This window comes from Tasmannia lanceolata, unplaced genomic scaffold, assembly GCF_043159265.1.
Source record: "Tasmannia lanceolata isolate RefF3 unplaced genomic scaffold, GAP_Taslan_0.1 ptg000003l, whole genome shotgun sequence".
NCBI lineage: Eukaryota > Viridiplantae > Streptophyta > Magnoliopsida > Canellales > Winteraceae > Tasmannia > Tasmannia lanceolata.
The window spans coordinates 13773204-13780804 of NW_027518680.1; positions in this window are offsets into that span (position 1 = coordinate 13773204).

Below are 7601 nucleotides of genomic sequence, written 5' to 3' on the forward strand. Positions count from 1 at the left end.
ATCTTTTGAAGTGGGTTTTGATTACAAAGCCTTGGTGGTGTTCTTTTTTGTTCGGGAGAATCTTATACCCGATTCTTTTCTGCAATAAGGGCTATGTATTTTGTCTAAGGGTTTGCGGAGGAGCATCCTGTAAAAACCTTTTTTTGGGTTGAAACCCACAACTGAAGCCACTTCGGTTTCTTGGTGGAGGATCATCTCACGGCAGACACGATTTTTGGTGGAGGTTAATCTCGCGGCAGAAACGTTTTTGGGAGGAGGTTGTGGAACTTGGACACCTTGTTGTTGGTAGCCAGTGGGCGCTTTTGCATTTGGGTGTTATTGGAATTTGGACCTTGCAGGCTGAATCCAAACTTGTCGCTGCAAATCTTGGTGGCCGAATTGCTTTGGTGGAGTACAAACCCTTGTTGCTGAATCTTGCAGGTGCAAATTATTGGGGCCATATTCTTGTGGGGCAATACTTATTGGTTGAATTCTCTCCAATCAGGTGCACTCTTTCCAATTTGGACAGGATCTCTATGTGCTATATCAACTGTGTGCGATATCACCTTTTGGGACATTCTGTGCCTAGGAGGGTTTTATGCGATATTTGGAGCACAAGAGCGAGAAATCAGTTTGTGTAACTGTTTTTTGCGATTTGGAAACTGGCTTATGCGAGAAACCTATAACCGTTGATTGATTCACTCATCTCGCAAGAGTAATTACCGCCAGTTCCAAGTGGTCTTGTAAGCTGGTTCTTGTGGATCTTCTCAGACACAATTGATTTGAGACAGAGGATGAGAAATCTGTTTTTTCAGATTTTGTTGACAACTGATGCAAGCCACCAGTTCTCTGGGTCACCCCCTGTAAATCCAAATAGTTGGTCAGTTGGGTTTGGGTTATTACCTTAGTGGTTATCTGTTGCTGAAGGGTTTCAACTTGGCTGTTGGATTTGGATTTGGTACGCGATTTGGTTCACCCATTTGGCTTCGGCTTTCGCGATACACAAATCAGGTGCACTCTTTCCTTATTTACTTTTGTAGTTAGTTTAAAATGGAAAAGACTACTATTCTCTTTGAGATGGTCAAACTTCAATCCTTTAGTGGATCTGAGTTTAATTCATGGAAGTGAAAGACTCAATTCGGTCTAAAATATATAAATTATTTTTACACCGTTTTGAGCACCTTTGCTGACACGAATGAAGAAGTTGATGAATCTCAATGGCATTCTTCTAAAATGAAATGTATAGGGAAAATGTGCAAGTGGGACTGGATGATCTCAAACGATTCATTTGAATCGAAGATGATAATCGAGCCAGGAATAACTTGGAGATGGTTAGACAGCAACAGTCTGCTGCTAACTCGGTAACAAATCCCAAGAAATTTTCTTGAACATCCAAGTCACCTAAAAGTGACAATTCCAAGTTGGAGGCCAAAAAGCCTATCTTCCTGAAAAGAAGGGCAAGTGCCACAACTGTGGGAAATGTGATCACTTTGCGGCAGATTGTAGGCTACCTAACAAGTCTAAATCTGTCACACCACAGAAGGAAGCTCATCTGATGATGGGTAAGACTGAGCCTAAGAGTTTTGTTGCTATGTTGGGCAACGGTAAGGCCAGTACTTCTTCAGATTGGCGGTTAGATACAGGAGCCACTTGTCATGTTTGCAACTCCAAAAACTACTAGTTGATGTTGTTGCCGCGAAAGAGACCGTTACAGTGGCCAGTGGAGCAGAGGTAGCGGTGCCTCACGCTGGTACTGCGAACTTGGTCCTTTCTTCAGGACAAATACTAACTTTAAAAATTATTAAAGTAGTTCTTGCTCTTAAAAAGAACTTAATTTCTATAGGTCTTTTAGACTATGCTGGCATATGTACTTCATTTATGTGTGGTAAAGTAACTTTAATTGTTAACTCATACTGTTTTGATTGTGCATATTTGATAGATGGTATGTTTGATTTGAGTTTAGATAATGAGACTGTTAGTTAGGATAGTTCATCGCTAATTGCTCCTAAGTTGTTACACAACCGATTGGGACATGTACACTATCAGAAAATGGTCTAACTTACTAATACTCGTAAGATACCATTATATATGTCAATTACATTTGACAAGTGTGAGAGTTAGGGGTGATAGAGAAGGAGAAGATACACATTGACAGGGTTCAAGGAATTCTGAGCCTCTCAGGGCGTAATCCTTGCAACTACTGCTCCTCTCTCGCCTCAATCAATTGGCATAGCTGAGTGCAAGAACAGGACATTAACTTCAATGTTAAAATCCATGTTAATGTTAGCTGGCATGCCTAGTTGCATTTGGGGAGAGGCAGCTTTGACTGCAAATCACATCATAAAACTCTAAATGCTCCTCCATGTGATTGAGTACCCAAGAATTTAGTGAGGACTTTGTGACCTACCAATTGGAGAATGATCCATCATCATATCAGGAAGTCAATCTAGGGACTCTATGTTGTGGGCAGAAGCCATTCATGATGAAATGAGCTCTCTGTTGGTTATCTAACTTGGTAGCTAGTCAATTTGCCACTGAGGCTACGACTATGGGCTGTAAGTAGATATTTGTTTATATGTGATTACACAAAGCTCGTATGGATGTTAAGATCTAACAATCCTTGTATTGGTCTTAATCATTGTAGACACCCCATTTTGACCTGACCCAAAATTCTCCAAAAATTGAATATGTAGGACCCATTTGTGTGGGGCCCGCTGATGTGGGGCCCGCTTGTGTGGGACCCGCTGGTGTGGGACCCGCTTATGTGGGACCCGCTGGTGTGGGGCCCGCTGATGTGGGACCTGTTTATGTGGGACCCGCTTGTGTGGGGCCCGCTGATGTGGGACCCGCTGTGTGTGGGACCCGTTTATGTAGGACCCGCTTGTGTGGGGCCCGCTGATGTGGGACCCGCTGTGTGTGGAACCCGCTTGTGTGGGGCCCGCTGATGTGGGGCCCGCTTGTATTCAAAGAAAGAAAAAGGACATCATCATTTTCTTTTGATTTTTAAAACGGGCGTAATGAGTATGTTTTTTTGTTTTCTTTTGGTATCCGATGCATGTAATGATTTTTATTTATTTTTTTATTTTTTATTTTTATTTTTATTTTTTTTTGAAAAATTAAGAAAATGGGGGGGGGGACATGAGGGGGACAACCACTCTCATTTTTCTCTCCCCCTCATGATGAGTCTCCCTCCGATCTCTCTCTCATTCCCTTACCCTCTCCACTGTTTTTCCCATCCACCCCACTCACAGTAGTTTTTTTTTTTTTTTTTTTTAAAAAGAAAAAAACAAAAGAGAAGAATAAAAGTGGCGCGGATCGAATAACGGCCGGATTTTCGGATTCCTTCGGCTCTCGGATTCGGTGAGAAATTCCACCACTGTAAGTACACTGTTTTTCGAATTTTTCGGAAATTATTTGGTAATTTTTTAGATTTTTGCATGATTTTTAAGCATTTAAATGATTTTAATTCATTATTAAATGTGTATGCTTAAAATCATGATCTGCATGAGTGTTTCAAATCCGTTTCGTCCCAAAATTTAATACGAAAATTTAATACGATGTTCTACTTGAATAGAGTAAAATAACTGTCAGATCGGATCGGACATTGGATCAAAGGTTTTCAAAAATTTGAGTGAAGAGTGGTATTTTATTTAAAATAAGGGTGAGTCTTAGCCTTGCTTCCCCCTTTGCAAGGGCAATGATAAGGTTACTTGGAGCCCATTTTTGTGTGTGTCTGGGAGACCCGCCCGGTCTCATTCTCTCGTTAGTCCTCTTTGTGTGCCGTTTGGTTTTGGGAGAACACCCTACTCGGCTTGGCTTCATACCCCTACCCTTATGGGTATTGGGTTGCACATTTGTTGCACCCTAGGGCTAGGTAGCTGTCCGGCCCGGCTGGGTGTTTCACCTTTGCTAAATATGCACAAGGTCTCTTATTCCTTTTAGACCCGCCCGGTCTCATTCTCTTGTTAAACCTCCTCTTTGTGCGCCGTTTGGTTTTGGGAGAACATCCTACTCGGCTTGGCTTCATACCCATACCCTTATGGGTATTGGGTCGCACATTTGTTGCACCCTAGGGCTAGGTAGCTGTCCGGCCCGGCTGGGTGTTTTACCTTTGCCAAATATGCACAGGGTCTCTTATTCCTTTTTAAGTCATTTGTGTCTCGGAGACAAGCCTTGTCTCCTGTAAAGAGTTTCCCCTGTAGGAGGCTTACCTAGCCTCATGTTAGAGTGGCCTCCTCTTTTAGAGCAAGTCTTTTTTCTCGGTAGTGTTGTTAGAGAGTCTCTGACTCATTTGTTTCACCCCTTTAGTGTTGTTAGTTCGGAGTTTCTCCTTTAGAGTTGTTGATTACTTCGCTCTTATTAGAGACTAACTCAGTCTTATTAGAGCTTTGCTTGTTTGGGATCTTGGATCGTTTTCTCTCTTCTTGGGACGCTATCTTTCTTGTTGTGGTTTGTCTCTTTGAGACGCTAGTTGCTTATTCGGGGTTTCCCCTTTTAGATTTAGGGCTTTGCCCTAGTTTGTGGTTGTTCTTGCGTGTTCCCTTTAAGATTGAAAACATTTAAAGGTCCTAAGCATTGGAAAAGCTTTAAAATCCAAAAACATTATAAATTTAAAACTCAAAAATATTTGAAAACTTTAAAAATATCAAAAAAAACATTTGAAAATATAAAAAACCTTAAAAAAATCTGAAGTATGAGTGTTTCTTTTAGAAGCGTAGTTTGAGAGTTCGTTTCGAACTACGTTGGCTTGATCCTCTCTCACGAGGTACGTAGTGCAGCTTGGGATCCATATCCCAAGTCCAGCCAAACTTTTTGTAAATAAATGTTTTAAACCTTCTTCAAAAACCTTTAAAATCTTGTTTTTCAAAAGATCTTCCTCTAGAGTTAGGAGTTTCTCCTAGATAGAGAGTTTTAGAGTTAGGGTTTTTCTTTTGATAGGTTGTTTGATTGTTTGTTTGTTGTGTGTTTGTTTTAGAGTTAGGGGTTTGTCCTAGAGTTATAGGAGCGCCTCCGTCCGGTCAGTTGGCGATTCACATCGCCAACTGATGACTAGGTCTTGGATACGTTAGCAATCCTATTGTTTTCCTTAAGAAATACAGCCTAGTTACACATAGGTTGTAGGAACCACCTGCATTAGCCTAGGGCTAATCTGCATTTAGTTAGGGCATATAGGGTGTCCTAAAATCCACAATTCACTGGAATTTAAATAATCGTACAATAAACTTTAATAATTGGTCCGGTCTTTTAGATCGAGTCTAGGATAGAGGTCTAGGTGTCTTAGGCATCATAGCTTAGAATAGGCGCGAAGAACTACGTTGCCTTGATTCTCGTGGAGGCGGGGATACGTAGGCTTCTTTGGATGAATACCAGACCATCCGAGGACTCGGGCTAATAATTTAGAGTCTTAGGATTTGTTGTGTAGTCATCATATGTTTTGATGCGTTTTCTTACTTTTTATACTGATCCTATACCTTTAGCTATAGCTTGCATGTGTTTGCACATCAGAACTTAGACACCCATTAGGCTTGTCACTCATAACCTAGCTATGCTTAGGTGGCACATCTTTCATTTTATTTTATATGTGTTTATTATTTTTATCCTCAGGAAATGCATGCTTAGGTAGACGAGTCCTGAGGATTGTTCCCATTTCACATGATTTTTATTCAAACTTCTTTGGAGTTACTAAAAATGGCATAAGAGACCAGGTGCTCGCACTTGGGCGAATTGGGGGCGCCTAACCCCTTCCCCATTCGTCATCAGGCACGGACCCTTTGTATCTCTGGTTATCCATTGCAAACAGAGCATTTGTTTTGGTTCCATGGCTTGTCCATGGATGGCGACTCTGAGTTATTTTTAGGTACATCTTGGTTTCGAGCCCTGGCTCCTGATCAGGATGTATCTCATTCGTTTTGTATCGCCACTCATGCTATGCTGTGAGGGTGGCACCTGTTTCGAGAGTTCCTTGGCAGAGCTCTCCTTCACGTTGTGGAGATCTTAGAGGATCGCAGGAGGGATCTCGCGTCCCTCGGCAGCCGTCCTCTCGGGATCGGGTTCCACAATCATGCACTTAAATTGTGACATCAAATTTTGACTAAGTAGTAAAGAGCTTTGGGTTTATGACCAGTTACTCGGAGAAATGCCTTTACTATCGTTTTGTGTCGAATAAGGTCATGATTATTTGCTTGTATAGAGATGAGATGTTGATTCTTGGTTTCGATCTCTTTGTAGTGAGTGACGTGACACTAACCTTGAGTAAAGAATTCGACATGAAAGACCTGGGTGTTGTTGACATCATTCTTGGTATAAAAGTAAGTTTTGGAAGGCAAGGGATTTCCCGGCCAAGCCCATTATATTGAAAAACTACTTTCTATATGAGGATACAGTGAGTGCAAACCGATTGAGACACCATTTGATTATACCAAGAAGTTGATTTCTAATGAAAGAGACAGTGTGAATCAGTTAGATTATTCTAAACTGATTGGTAGTCTCATGTATTCTATGAGTTGCACTAAGCCAGACTAGTCTTTACAGTTGGCATGCTGAGTCGTTTCACTAGTAGTCCTAGCCATGAGCATTGGAATGCCCTTATGAGGCTGATGAGATACCTTAAGGGTACTCAAGATTATGCTCTTTGTTATCGTAGCCATCCTCCTGTACTGGAAGGATATTTTGATGCATCATGGGGCTCAGAATCAGAGGACAGCAAATTTATTGCTGTTGTGTGGAAGTCGAATTGGAACTTTATGCTCTAACTTCAGCTATAAATGAACGCTAAGGGATAAAGAATCTGATTATGGTTATGACATTCCACTAACCCGGTTAATGATTAGTTCTTTAGTGGGTTAAGGATTAGTTCCTTATGTGTGTTCTGTGATAATCAAGCTACAGCAATGGTTGTGAAGAACTCACTCTTTAATGGTAAGAGGAGACATCTTAAGCTGAAACAGGCCATATGCTGAATTATCTCAAGAACACGGGATTATCACTTTGATTGATACGAAATCGAAGGATAATAGGCTGAAGCTCTCACAATAGGGACTGACCAAAGATCGAATATTCAAAATTGTGGGGGAGATGGGGCTAAAGTCTGTATAGACAGGACTTAACCTACATCCATGTTATTTTGAATCTTCGAATCTCCCTTTTGGCCAAGATAGGCACTTGATATGTTTCGATGATGTTTACAGTTGTTGAGTGTCATTCCACATTTGATGACATGTCCTTTTTGGGAAAGGTTGTACATTCCAAACTTGATGATACAGCTTAACTCAAATATGGATAAGATGACTGTAACATTCCAAAAAGAAACATGAAATGGTTTTGTTTTTGCAAAAGAAACTATTTGGTCTTGTTCTTTAATGAAACTTGACAATTAGGAATGGTTATTTGCAAAAGAAGCTGTTTAGGTCTTGTTCTTTATTGAAACTTGACAATGATGCTTATGGTGAGAGTGATACTGATACTTTTTCAGCTATTTTGAATTGTACTAAGTTCTTCTTTAGGTAGAACTAGATACTTTCGTGAATTATGGAATTGTACTAAGTTCTTCTTCAGGTAGAACTAGATACTTTAGTGTTTTACACAAATGATTAGATTCATTTTCATGAAATCCATATTTGGTA